Raw genomic sequence first — 14,532 nt, forward strand, 5'->3', positions numbered from 1 at the left:
TTACAAGTTTTTTTCTGTTAAGATGTAGTTGCCTTGAAGGTACTCCACACCTTCAGGAAAATCTGATCATCCTTTTGTCTTCAGTGACACACAAGTGAAGAAGAGGAAACAGTCCACTGAGGGAAGCTTGGCCAGGTACCAAATCCATGCCTCATCCCACCCATGCCTTATGGTTCCAGCTGGGAAAGGACAACACCCTTCCAAGCGGATTATGTTTGGTAATGACCATCAACAGTGAGTCAAGTCCACCTTCAAGGAAGGGGCCATAGGGAAGAGCACTTGAGCTGAGACAGGACTTCCAAGAAGACATCCATAAATACTCAAGTGAAAAGAGACCTTTAGGTTGACAACCCAAGGAAAAAATGCAAAGTGAGGCTAAAAGAAAATGATTTGTTAAGAAATACTTTAGTTTGGCTATCCCTCCAACCTGTTTATCTCCAAGTTGTGAACTCTCCTTTACCCAAATTTATATCTCATGGCTTCACCCGCATGCTTCAGTTTAGAAGTTAAACTTCTCCAAGGAATATCACAACTATGCATGATACCCTGGATATCTTATAGGATTTTGGACTTGGATTTCAATTATTTTAAATCCATCCAAATGCCTTTTCTCTGCTGACAGCTCCACACTGGCCACTCATATAAAAAAGACTCACCAGGAGAATAAATTATTTCTTCCCTTGTCAATGGTAATTTGTGTTCACTAAATTACCTCCAGATCTACTTTCCTGAGTCAAAAATAACTTCATAGTTTTTTTTTTTCCCCTCCATGTTTAGCTTGGAAAGACATATAGATTTTGAAGTTAACCTCTCTCTGTTAGATGCTCAAGAATAATTAAGCTCGTTTTCTTCTTAAATCAACCAGATGTTTCATTTTAAGATGGAACAATGTGTGGTTTATTTGACCCAAGTTCTCATGAAAAGGCCATTGCTTTCATTTTGATAGTCCTGCTTTGCGAGAGGTAAAAATGAAAAACATCTTTAAGAGAATTCCATCTTTTTTTTTCCCTGGGAACAATGCTCAGTCTCAATAGGAAACCACATTTTTTAAGAACATGAAAGTTATTACTGATGATGTCCCACAATCTGATCAAACACTTAAGCGACAGCCGTCACGTTATGATTTTACCACACTGTTCTTCATAACTTTCAAAAGAGACTTAAATGTCTACTGTGTCAAGATCTGTTTCTGGCAAGGCATTTATTTACACTATTTCTTTGTCACTTTAGTCTTTTCTTCTAATCAAGCTAGGCTAATATGTTTAGGGCACCTTTCATTTTTGTCTTAAAAAATACCAATAAATGGTTAAGGGTAGTTTTTACAACATGGTGAGTGTTATTTCACAATGTTTCATTAGCCACAAATCCTCAAGTCACTTTTAAGAATTCCAGATGCCCTACTGTAGGTATTTTTGCAGCTGTTTTGTGGGAAATCATGAAAGTGCAACTCTTTTTGACAAAAAAGAACATATCTCATTTCTACAGGGATTGGTCTCTTTTTACTGTACTTTATAGTAACAAAAAGGGCAATGTAAAGACAGCTGTGTACTGTATATAGTTTCTCCATGTGCCTGAAGTTCAGATAGTGAAAATATCTTCTAATTTGTAAAATACTATGATTTTACTTTGAAGGAAGTCTTTCTTTTGAACTGGTTATGAAATATTTGAAGTTATAATTTTCTTTCTTTATTTGTAGCACACAATTGGGCCTGAAATTTTTTTTATCTGGATCCAATAATTTTGCTTTTGAAATGCATTTTATTGTTCTTTGTAACTAAATTCCTAAGTCGACTCCATGTATTCTTTTACTTAGAAGACAACATAGTGAATATAACTATCGATAACTATTAACTCCTCCTCTAAACAATTAACTATTAACCATCTCCAATCCTCTTAGTATTACATATTTCCTTTAATTTTTTTTTAATTTTGAAAGTTGTATATTTCAGGATATTATGAATATCTATTTACTGATATCTTATACCTCAAGAATATTTTGCTGCATCGACAGCCACAGTTTATACATTTTATAAAGAAAGAAAGAAAAAGAAAAGGTTTTCCTTGTGTTATTTCCAGTACCACATGATCTGTAGTTTTCATCATCGGGCTGTCCCTGAATTGTAATGTGCCCAGTGCTTATTGCTTTCAAACAAAATCACTTAAAAAATGTTGAAACTGGAGATTTGGGGCTCAACGGCCCTAAAGGAATTCCCATTGCTAAGATTTTGGCTACAGCGTCAAGACTAGACCTGTGATAAACAGGACTTGTGATAAAAGGAAAATAGACGAGGATCTGGAGATGGGAGGTCAGTCTTTGACTCTAGCTCTTTCTAGCTGTGGGTGACATCATTTAGAGCTAATTATGTAGCCTCTTACATTTTATAGATGAGGAAACTGATGCTCAGACATACAAAATTTTGTCTAGAATTTCATAGACCACCCAATGTAAAAAGGTCAGTTTTCTTATTTTGCCATTTTGTCCTTAACTTCTATTGCTTCAACCTGGGCCTCTAGACCTCAGAGTGGGTTCAAAGGAAAGTTGTTCATTCCACAATAGGCAAAGTGACTTAGTAAAACTGTGGGGATGCTGAGCTGAAAAGACACAGTGTCTGTCCTCAGAAGGTTTGACATCTAGTGAGAAATCAACACACAGCCCCGGGATTACAATGCACAAAGGCCGATGCCCTGTAGAGGCAGGGATGGAGTTGGGTAGGAAGACAGAAACAAGTGAGGAGGGCAGTAGCTTATGATGCTTGAAGTAGAGTGGAGATGGCCTCCCTGGGCAGACAGAATGGCGTCCAGACCATGAGGGCCTGGAGCGGTGTCTCTGTTACTGAATGCAGGAGTAGAGTGCCAGGGGAGACGCTGCACAGCAAGTCACAGTGGGATTCTGTAGCCTTTGTTTGCTCTGCCAAGGAGCTTAGATTATTCTACTGTGGACATCAGGGAGTCCCTAAAGCATTTAGAACAAGGAGATGACATGCCTGACTTTGCATGTTCTAAAGATGATTCAGCCATGCCATGCTTTTCTCTCATTGCTATGACAAGACTTACAGGTTTGAGGGGAAAGCAAAAAATTTTATCTCACCCTGATCAGGGGAAAGTCCGAAAATAACTCTGAAAAGCAAAAGAAGAAACAACCCCCTGCCTTAATCTTTATCTGAATCACCTCCAAAATATTCACTTTATAAGCATTTTCAGGCCTGTCATTGTTTTACTCAAAACTCTTTATTACAATTTAAAGTACTACATGTAAGACAATTCTTTCCCTAAATTCAACAAAATATTTAGTTCCACTGAAGTGGTTGACTTGTGAAATTGTTTCTGCTTTTTCTTTAAAGGATGTTGTAATTTATTGGATCTTTTATTGGACTTAAGGGACCAATTTATTTACATATACTCATATGATCCTTGGGATCAGATGGTCCTTAGCCTAAAACCCTGCTCTTCTAAGTAGAGTAGGAAATTATCAGAACAATGGCACTTTTGTCTTAGGTGTCCTGAGAGGATGAAATATGGTAAGGCATTTAGAGTGATTTGCACCATGTGGTACATAGTAGGTGAACCAAAAATGTGAGCTCCTGCCTCGACTTGTGGCAGACCTACAGGAGAGTGAGTTGTGTTTGATGAGGGCATGGCTAAGCTGGATGGCACAGATTCTGTGAGTCCACTTTACCATCACAGCCTACTAGGAAACATACCTTGTTCATCAGCCAGCACTGGAGGTCCAGGTAAATTAAGCGAGGACTTTGCAACACTTGTCAAGCAAAAAGAAAGCTGTCCAAAGTCAAAATGAAGTTCTTAAGGGAAAGAAAGGAAGGGAACAGCCAAACAGCTTATTATGTAATTAAAACTGGAGTCAAACATCATTAAATGGGGCAAAATTCCAGTTGAAAATGTTTAAAAAGTATTAATTTTTAAAGATATATAGTTTTACTTCTTTCAGGTAGATATAATAACTTAAGCTATGTTAATAAGGGCCTTCCTAGCAGGGAAAATGAAAATGCCTGGCTTAATAAAACAAAATAGCAAATTTAGTATTAGAATTTAGAATGTTAATAATTCATATGGAGAGATTGGAAATAGCTTGTTTTCTTAACTGGTTTTTAAAAACCTCTGAAGTATTATTTATATTGTTAATTTATTCAGCTAACTTTTCCTCCCTGGACTGTGGGACCATAAGCTTCAGTGCAGCTGCTGTTCAAATGTTCCTTAATTCCCAAGGGTAGTCTGCACTAATGATGCTGTATGATATTTAGGGGTAAAAGACTTGGGCCATATCATTGGTGAACTATTCACAGACATAGAAGATAAAATAGATTCTTAATCAGCTGAGACTTGGAAAATACATTAAAAAAACCTCTTTCTTTTCCTCTTGAAATATGTAGTGTTACAAAACACGTGTGCTTACATAGCCTAGATACCTAGGCTAAGAATGTTTTCTAAACTAAAAAAAAAAAAAAAAAAAAAAAGATTATAGACAGGAAAAATATTTAATGAAAAGAGTATCCACAAATAAAAGGAGAATAATATTTCAATATCCAAAGGCTTACTGTAGTCGGCTAGGAGACACAGGATGTGACATTTGAGTAATTAATGGAAACTCGTTGTAGGAGCAGTGATGATCACACTTTCCAGAAAAGCAAAGGGAAGGGCCACGTTCCCTGTCCCAATCCGACTGGCTCCATCCTGAGCGTTCAGACGACTTTGCTGAGGCCTTTAACTGCATCCCAGTGACACGACTCACACAACGGTCACAGTCACCAACGCAACTCTGGCGCCAGCAAGCTTTAGTTTGTTAGGAAAAAAATACTACTTTCCATGTATGTTTAAATAGTACAGACACATAATATTAAAAAAACAGAAGCCCTGAGTATGTAATTTGATGCTAAGCCTTTGCAAAATAGGCAGAGATCCAAATATTTTTCTCTGCTAAAAGAGTTGAAAATATGTTTCCAGGGGTGACTTGGCTGGAGAGGCTACCACTTGGGATTGGTGAGCTGAAAAGTCTGATCTGGGGATGATCCGTACTTCTGAGACAACCATGAGAGCGCCTAGGGTTGACTGAGATCCAAATGGAAGGTAGTCTCCACAGTTGAACTTTCCAGGCTAGCCAAGTGGGAACATGTGTGTGGTAGCGGGTGGAGGGGAGGTGGGGGAACACATCTCATTTTTGAAGCTTTAGACTCAGATTATGGAATCAAGTGAAATGGTGCAAGACCCACTCAAGGTTAGTTAGTTATAAATTCGGATTCTAGAATTCTTTGTGGGGAGTTACTCTCTAGGTTACCAGAGATGATACATTGCTTGAAAGCTATTATCTTGATGGTGGTCTAGTGACAGGGAGATGCCTATAGCTTGCCATCTAGGAAAATGGCTATCCCTGGACACCCATGAGGTCCTGGGCCCTTTAGTTCAGGTCAACTATATCCTAGTGGGCTCCAAAGGCAAATCTTTCAACTCAGCAGAGGTTTTATGTAATCTTCCAGGGTTTTTCCCCACTGCTCCCAACATGCATGTACTTACTTTCATTTCCTGGCTTCAGATATCTGGGTTCCTATGGTAGCTGCTGTATCTGACTTGGTTCTCCTTCAGGTTTGGCAGTGCCCCTCCTGGTGGACTAGAGCTGAACACTTCCAACCATTGTAGACCCCAGCCTGTGAAACAATTCCCTTAGTCAAGCCTGCTACCACCTCTCTCCCAAATGAGTTCTGGACTCCTTCTTCTCAGAGATAAATGGCTTCCCTTAAGACTTACGCAAAAAGAGATAAACATGACTAATACCTGGTCCTTACTTTCGAGGAACTTACAGTCAATTGTGTCAGATAAAGTACAAGAAAATTGAGCTAATGTTATGGTAAGTCTTATGCTGCAAGTATCAAATGGATAGCAGGTGCTGTGTGGTTAGGAGGAGGGAGGGGACACTTCTCTTTGGAGAGACCAGATATAAAGTGCCTACAAGAAGGATTTTTAGGGATCTACAAATAGTTTTTTAAAATTACTTATCTATTGCTATTGTAACAAATTACTGCAAACTTAGTAGCTTAGCACAATACAAAATTTATTACCTTCCAGTTCTGTAGGTCAGAGTCTGACATGGTTTTACTCAACTAGAATCAAGGCATTGGCAAGACTTCATTCCTTCTGGAGGCTTTGGGGGCAATCTGCTTCCAGGATTATTTGGATTGTTGGCAGAATTCAGTTCCATGTGGTTGTAGAACTGGGATTCCCATTTCCTTTTCGGCTGTCAGCTGGGGTCAGCTTTAGCTCTCAAAGACCTCTCTCCACATCTCGCACATGATCCAATCCCTACAGTTCAGGATCAGAAGTGGTGCAGATCTTCTCATGCTGCACATCTCTTCTGACTCATCTGTCTACCTTCCATTTCCACTCTAAGCACCCTGTGATTACCCAGAGCTCACCCTGTTTATCCAGGATAATCTCCCTATTTGAGAGTCAATTATCAACCTTAATTATATAACATAATCACAGGCATAAAACAAGGGATGAAAGTCATGGGGGCCAAAATCCTGCCTAGCACCATGTTTTTGCGGTATCATAAGCTGGTGGGAGAATGGAATTCAGAGGAGTGAAGGGCAGAATCCAAATCACATTTTCATTAAGCACCTAGCAGGTGCTAAGTACGACTCAAGCTTGGAAGGACAAGTTAAGTCAGGACCCATTGCTTCCTCAACACTCAGCCTCAAGGGGAAGACGGGCTTATTTTTAAATAAATTGCAATAAAATCGGCTACATGCAACATCAATAACCAACATTCAGAATTTTGTGGTTTTATTTTGATAGAGTACTTTTGTCTTCTGAATTTCACAAGTTGGCACACATTTATGACCAGGAAAAGAAGAAGTTCTGATCAAGGCATTGGCCAAAAACTGCAAAAAATGGGATGGAATCTAAGGTGGACCCATTCTCAATTGCCCCAGCATTCACACCGCAGCACTGACCCTGACTCCGACCTGCCATGTTGCGTTACTTTCAACTTTTTCACCCAACGTGGAATATTCTCTCCTTTCAATTGTAGCACGAAATAATATTTAAGGGAGAAAACCACATTGTAATAGCAACATTCCAGTTGATATTTTGAAGCTCATTAGATCCATTCTTAGTCCGTAGGCAGTATTCTCTGCTCTCCAACATTCACTCATTTTCTCCTCTGTGTCCACTGTTACCCAGTTGTATACTCAATAAGAGATTGAGGAATAGAGGACATTTAATTTATTTTAGAAAATTAGTCTCCCCATCGCAACCCTAATGGAGTGTTACAGACAGTGAAGCCATTCAATAAATGTTTAGCAAATTGAAAAACAAAAATGCAAAGAAAAAGAAATAAAACAAAGTTCTTAGTTCTAGGGATTTTAAGTGAGTAGACAGGAAATGGCATTTGCTACCTGAATCTTTTTATCTTTTTCAGGCAGAGGAGCTGAGCAGCTAATTGCAGGGGACAGTATGAGCCTCCAAAGATTAGGGAAGAAAAGTGCAGTTGAAGAAAACTTCCTTTGATTCAGTGCAAAAATAATGGAATGAATGGCATACTGAAATATCATATGACATACAAAAATGGTGAATGGTAAGACCATTGTACACCTTCCACAAAAGCAGGCATTTAAAGCAGACATTGAGAACACTTGGTTCTATGTTTATCCTTTGCTGATCTCCTTGCCCTACGTAACGCTGTTTGCACTCTGGTTTTGGTTACTCTGGAACGGCCAGTGATTCCCAAACTCAAGAAGGGGAGAAATGATGACAAGAAGCAAAGGCCGTCTACAGCCCTCACGTTAGACAGGCAACCAGGTAGTAAGTCACCAGGAATATCCTGTCATTTATGGGAAGGTTCCCAAAGAGTCAATGGAACATGGGTTCCTTAAGTTAAAAGCCAGTGGCTCACTGGTCTCACTTTAAAGCTTCAACCTCAGGTTCTGCCATCCACATCTCAACAGCCCTTCCTGAAAATATGTTAGGCTACATGGCAAAGGGCAATAAGGTTGCTAATTGGCTGACTTTAAAATAGGGAGATCATCCAGGAGGGCTCAATGTAATCAGAAACAGCCTGAAAAGTGGAGGGAGAGGCAGAAGAACCAAAGTCTGAGGGGACATAATGATGGAAGCAAGGTAGAATGGATGCCGTGTGAGGACTCTGCCTGCCACTGCTGGCCTTGAAGATGGAGAAAGGGGAAGGAATGCAGGAAGTGTCAAGAAGCTGGAAAAGGCAAGGAGATGGATTCTCCCCCAGAGTCTCCAGAAAGGAATGCAACTCTGCCCATCCCTTGATTTTAGCCCAGTGAGAACTGTGTCAGAATTCCAGCCAACGGAACTGTCCAGAAACAAATTAGTGTTGTTGTAAGCCACCAAGGTTGTAATAATTTATGCTAGCGTCATAGAAAACAAAGAGCAGCATCATTGAATCAACACCCAATGTGTGTTAACTGTGGTGAAGGACCCCGGGATGCCTATGGGTAAGAAGCCCTTATCTTGAATCATTCTTTGTGCAGGACTGAGTGGCAGACTCTCCAAGAAGTCATGGGAAAAAGGCCACTATACCTCAACTCATTGAGCTTCACATTGTTTGGGTAGAGACAAATTTCCAAGTTCTAGTCCATTGTAGAGATTAAAAGCTAATATCATCTGGGCCAAATTCAGCAGTCAGACTCTTTTACTTGCATGGATTGTTTTTTTAGTTGAATTGGTAGCCAAGATTTAAAAATTTATCCCAACCATCAAGATTTCTGACTTTTCTTGGAAAAAAAAAATAGAAAATCTTACCGTACTTGCATTTTCAGGATAAAAGAGTAGTGAATGTCCCTCTAGAAAAAGAATGCTCTCTCTGATAGTCACTGTCCCCACTACTGTACTGTCTCACATCCCCTCCAACTGTCCTATGTGGTCCTCTGGGCACCTGAGTTTGCAATTCCTGGTACACTGCTTATATACAGTTTCAATACTGGCTTAATTAGGGTAAGGTACTAAAGGCAATCTGGTTAGTTGCAATGTTTCATCCTGTGTGATTGCAAAGAGTGCCTTCATCAATTTCAGAAAAAAAAAAAAAAAAAAAAAAAAGAACTTAGAGATGAAATTGTTTGACCCATTGCCCCATTCCTTCCAAATTCTTAACCTACGCAGCACCAAGAAATACTGGTGTGGGTGCCTGATAGGGAATTTCCAGGCCTGCTTAATGACTCCAATTCTGATCAGCTAAATCTTTTACTCCCTTGCGAATATATCCAAATCTGACTTCAGCGGATAAGGAGAGAATTTTTAGAGGGATAGAAATCAAGCTGGAATACTTTCAATGTGGTACACAATGTGCTCAAACAAAAAGTCAGATGATCTGACAGCGTCTTCATATGTACAGGGCTTAGAGAAATCCTTGTTCCCTTTCATTAGATTAACAGCATGTACGTTCTGACATCAGCTGCAACATAAGCTGGTATTGCAAAATGTGCTTTGGAATCCTGACGCATTAATTGTTATGTTTGGCTTTATTACCGACATATCTTTTTACTCATATCTGAATGCCGACGGTTATGGGCCAACATTTTTGGAAAAACGATACCTTGCAAGCTCACACTTGAAGTGGCTCTGAACAGTGAGGGGAGGTCATAGATACGGGAATAAGAGAGGAAAGTCGGCTCACAAAAGGGTCAATGTCCTGAGCGGCTAAGCAGGAATGCACCTTTTCCGTGACAGCCTGTGCGTCTTCAGAACACAATGCAGTGAATAATCAGCCATAGACGGGCAAGGGGGAGGCCTGGCCGGGCTTTTGACACGGCCCTCTGTAGGCGTGATGGATGTGGAGAAACTCAACCCTTCCCAGGGGGGTCAGGTGGCACCATCAAAACAAAGAGTACAAACAGTTCGGTCCTAGAAAAGAACTCCCCCCCACTCTAACCCCCCTTTCTTTCTGCTATTTGTGCCAAAAAGTTACAGTATCCAGCCATTCCTGATTAAGTTGGAAATCTATGCAAGAAAAGAAAAATGAAGCCAATGTGAAAATCCACTGGGTAGAACCACATATTTAAATTGTGCAAAATTTCTACAGAAATAAATAAATAAATAAAATGGCATTGATTTCCAAGGCTGGGGAAAAAAAAATTCACTTTCCGGATTAGAGCGCGAGACACCATCCAAATTGGCAAAAACAAACAGAAAACAAAACAAAACAAAAAACAACCCCCAAAAAACAAGTTCTCCCAAATCTTTCCTTTGGAGGCTGTGAATAAAAACAAACCAGAGGAGGACGGTTCTTCCTCTGACTGTGGGGCCAGCCTGAGAAGATGGAGACAAGAAACAGAGTGTGTGTGTGCCTGCTGTCCCAACTAGAAAACCTGTGAAACATATTCTTGTTCTGCCCTTTCATTGTTTTCTTCTCTTTTTACATCTCTGAGCAATGGTTCTAGTTGGATTTGGATTTATTTGAACTTTTGGAAAAATATACACCACGACTTCTACCCCTCCTTCCCCCCTAAATCTAGGCTTCTAGGAATTTTAGAAATATCTATAAATTTGCTTAATTGCCAGCCAGTTTCTCCATTTCTAGGCAACTGGCTTCCCTTAGCTGTAATGTCAGAATGTGACCTATGGCATCAGGGTCTCATTTATCGGATGACTACCAAATGTTAAGGATGCCATCAGCCCGCTTTGCATGACTCTACAACTGGGCATGAGATACCTGGCCTTGGAGCAGGTATCTAAACAGTTTTTCAGTCCTGATCCAAGTGGGTGGAAGAGAGCCAGTTGAGAAGGGAGCTCCTGGGTAGATGTGACAGTAAACAGCACCTGCTGTGTATCAGGCAATGGGCTGAGCTCTACCTTACGCTATGCCCACAGGCATTCAAAGGGTCAATTTTGTCAGTCTTGCTTTTACCAATGAAGTTCATGGAGAAATTTAATAGCTTGACAATCTTAAGCCAGTACATGGCAAAGCTGGCATTGCAAACCAAGACTGCCTGCCTCTGAAGCTTTCCTTATCCACAGAGCCCCATTCTTACCCCCAACAGAAACTTCTAGAAAGATACTTTGATGTTTGGTCTTTTCAACTTCTTATCTCTCATCTAATCCCTCATCACAGAGAACTCCCGCAGAGGGAATTACATATGGCAGCAAGAGCTTTACAGAAGTAATTATTAACACACCTCAGCTCAAAATTGATTTCCACTCTTGGACCCAGACTCTATCTCAGAGGCAGGCTGTCAGGATAGAAAATGAGAGTCCCATATAATTTAGGCCATTTATATCACTCTGCTGGCCCCCAGCCACCCACAGCCACCAAGGTGTTCATGCGGCTTTAAACAAATGACTGGTTTTAAATAAGTAAGAATTTGGATTGTGACGGCTTCATGGGAAAATGTCAGAAGCAGAGTTGTTTCTAAGGGACCAGTTCAATGGGCAGCAGGACAATGAATCCTATCTGAAAACACAGCATCAGGCAATATCAGGAACACAAGGATTCCTGGGCGGCCATCTACTATCTACCTTCCTTCTCCTAGCAATCCCTTAGCTCGATTTTGGACTTTCGCGCTCATGGTGTAAATTTTGATTCCAGATACCCATTTTGTGTGCTTACACAAAAGGACAGGGCAATGGCATGCAAAGATCATGGGCTGTGAAATAAGAATACCTGCTTTTCAATCACTGTACCACATTAACCAACTGTGTGACCTTCGGCTACTTATCTAACTTCTCTGGGCCCTTCTTTGTAAAATCTATTGTTCTGAGTCTGGAAGCAGTGTAAATAACATACTACCTGGCTTATAGTAGACGGCTAGGTAAAACATAATCATATTGAGATAACGTAAATAAAATACGACCTGGCTTGTAGTAGACAGCTAAGTAAAACTTTTCCTTTTCTCTTCACTCTTCTACTCATTTGCTTCTTCAGGAATGCCCTAATTCCAGGGGGTTCCCTTCTTTTTTTGCAAGGCTTATATATTTTAAGAACTGCTTAATTTGGTGGTGGCATTGATGATTGAAATCTTGTATTTTATTCATGAGCTGTGTACTGCTGAAGCTATTGTTTAACTTCTCTGAGCCTCTATGTTCTTATCTATAAGTTCTTGATAATAATTGTAATGTAGTTCATTTCCAACCAAACAGGCATTTAATACCTTCTTCTCTGCACAAAGGACCTAGATTTTGGGTCCATGTGGCCAGCAGAGGTGTCTCAACATGAAGGAAGACCCAGACCCAGTGGACAAATTCTGGTTGATCTAATGTAATGATACTAGCTCCATTCTTCTTTACCAATGAGTGCTCTAGGGTGAGTATAAATGATAACCACTTTTAGCCAAAGAAAAAAAAATGGAAGTTTTAAGATGGAGCCCCAAGAGAAAAAAACCTTTTGTCCATTACTTTCCACTTGGTTGTTGATGGTGGATGTAATGCCTAGAGAACTGGCAGCCATCTTGACCCTATGAGGTGACAACACAAGGATGAATACAAATATGCTAATAATGATGGAAGGAATGGTGGGAAAAAGCCAATATTGTAATATAATATAATATTGTAAAATTAATTATCTTGAAGATGTTGTAATTCAGACATAAAGAAATAGTAAAAACCAAATAGTTCTCATTACTAAAGACTGAATGGTTTTTCTTAAGGCTTTCCAAGTGATTCCATTCTCTCCTGTTGGCTGTGAGCCTATTTGACTTATCTTTTTGGCCTGAGCTGAATGTCAAATCTGTCAGTGTCACTGATTGGATAAACAACTTGCAGGGAAAGGAGGTTGTAACTGAGTCATTTGTTGATTATTTGAGGATTATAAGTTGTCTAGAAAGTAGAAAAAAGACTGAAAACACTAGCTATGAGCAAAAGGAGTTCACTCGGTCCTCAATTAGGTGCTGGGAAAACAAGGTCAAATAAGTTAGTGCCCTGTCATTACAGGGCTTAGCAACAACTCAATAGAGAAAGGTATGCCACAACTCAGAAGAGAAAGATATGTGAACAAGTCCAATCGTCCCTCAGTGTCCACTGGGGATTGATGTCAGGACCTCCTGTGGGTACTAAAATCTGTGGATTCTCAAGTCCTTTATATTAAATGGCGTAGTATTTGCATATAACTTATGCACATCCTCCCTTATACTCTAAGTCATCTAACACAATGTAAATGCTATGTAAATAGTTGTTATACTGTATTGTTTAAGGGACAATAACAAGAAAAAGTCTGTACATTTTTAACACAGATGAAATTTTTTTCCAAATATTTTTTATCCGAGGTTTCTTGAATCTACATATGTGGAACCCACGAATGGGAGTGGGGGGAGGGGGCAACTGTATACACCAAAAGCTATTGTAATTGCCAAAATAGTGATAACAATGACGAAACACTACTGGGATTACTACTGTTAATGACTACCAGTGATCAAGCACCTCCCCCGCCCCAGGTACCATCCTAAGTGCTTCGTAAATACCGTCTCTTATGATATTTATAACAATTCTTTGTGGTCAGTCCAATTGTCATGCCTGCATTAGAGGTGAGCCTCCGAGACCCAAATGCACACAGCTAGTTAATGGAGTAGCTAGAATTCACATCTAGGTCTTTCTAACTGCAAAGCTCATAATCCTGACAACCAAGCCATGGTAGAGATTCCAGCAGAGTAAAGTGGAGCTTGTAAAGGAGGAAGGAGTTAATTTTGCTGGGGATACCAGGGCAGGGAGTGGAAGTTAGGCATGGGGGAAGTAGGAGGAAGAGTAAGGAAGGTCTTTAAATGAGATGACCCTCCGTGGAAGCTCAACTTCCTGGAGAAAAACTTCTCAGAAGAAAATGTACGATGTGCAGTTCTTTAGCATATTATCTAATATGAAGATGTGGGGAGGCTAGAGGCAGACTGGTATCTGAATTGGCCCAGTGGCCCCTCTCCCTGCCCCTGCCAGGAAAACTGCAAGTTCCAATGCAACTGGGACATCAGGAACCTGGGAAAATTAGTAGAGCTGTTTATTTTGCCAAAGTACATACTTGAAATCTCATGCATAAAAAGTTTTCTATGAATACAAAATATTGTGATTGTCTACATTAGACCAAGGAAACATTATATTCAAAGAGAAGGAGAGAAGTTTGAACATATTTATTTAGCATATGAAAGTGGGTGTTTGTGCCAAAAATAATTCAATATGGTAGAAACCTACTTAGGCAGTGTCTAAACTAACACAGCAGAACATGTGATGTGAAGATTTGGTGGCTGTAATTCATGCCAACCAGATCCCCCACAACCTGATTTGGTCTGTGAGACCCTCCTCATCCAGCCTCTGCCTTGTTTTGTGGCCTTAGGCTCAGTAGTCTAACTTTTAGCACTCCACTTGCGTTATCGGGTTTTGCTATAGAGTTCTAACAACTAAGTATTTTAACCAAGCTAAGGCCTGGACAACATTGAAATATAAGAGGTAAAATAAGATTTTGCTGACTTTTGAATTATTCAAATATTAAATATTAATATTATCAATCTTTAATTACTTGAATCATATTACTTTGTGAAGATTCTGTTTCTAGTAAATAAGGCCTTGAATTTAATACTTCTTTGA

Source organism: Macaca fascicularis, chromosome 15 (assembly GCF_037993035.2).
Source record: "Macaca fascicularis isolate 582-1 chromosome 15, T2T-MFA8v1.1".
Taxonomy (NCBI): Eukaryota; Metazoa; Chordata; class Mammalia; order Primates; family Cercopithecidae; genus Macaca; species Macaca fascicularis.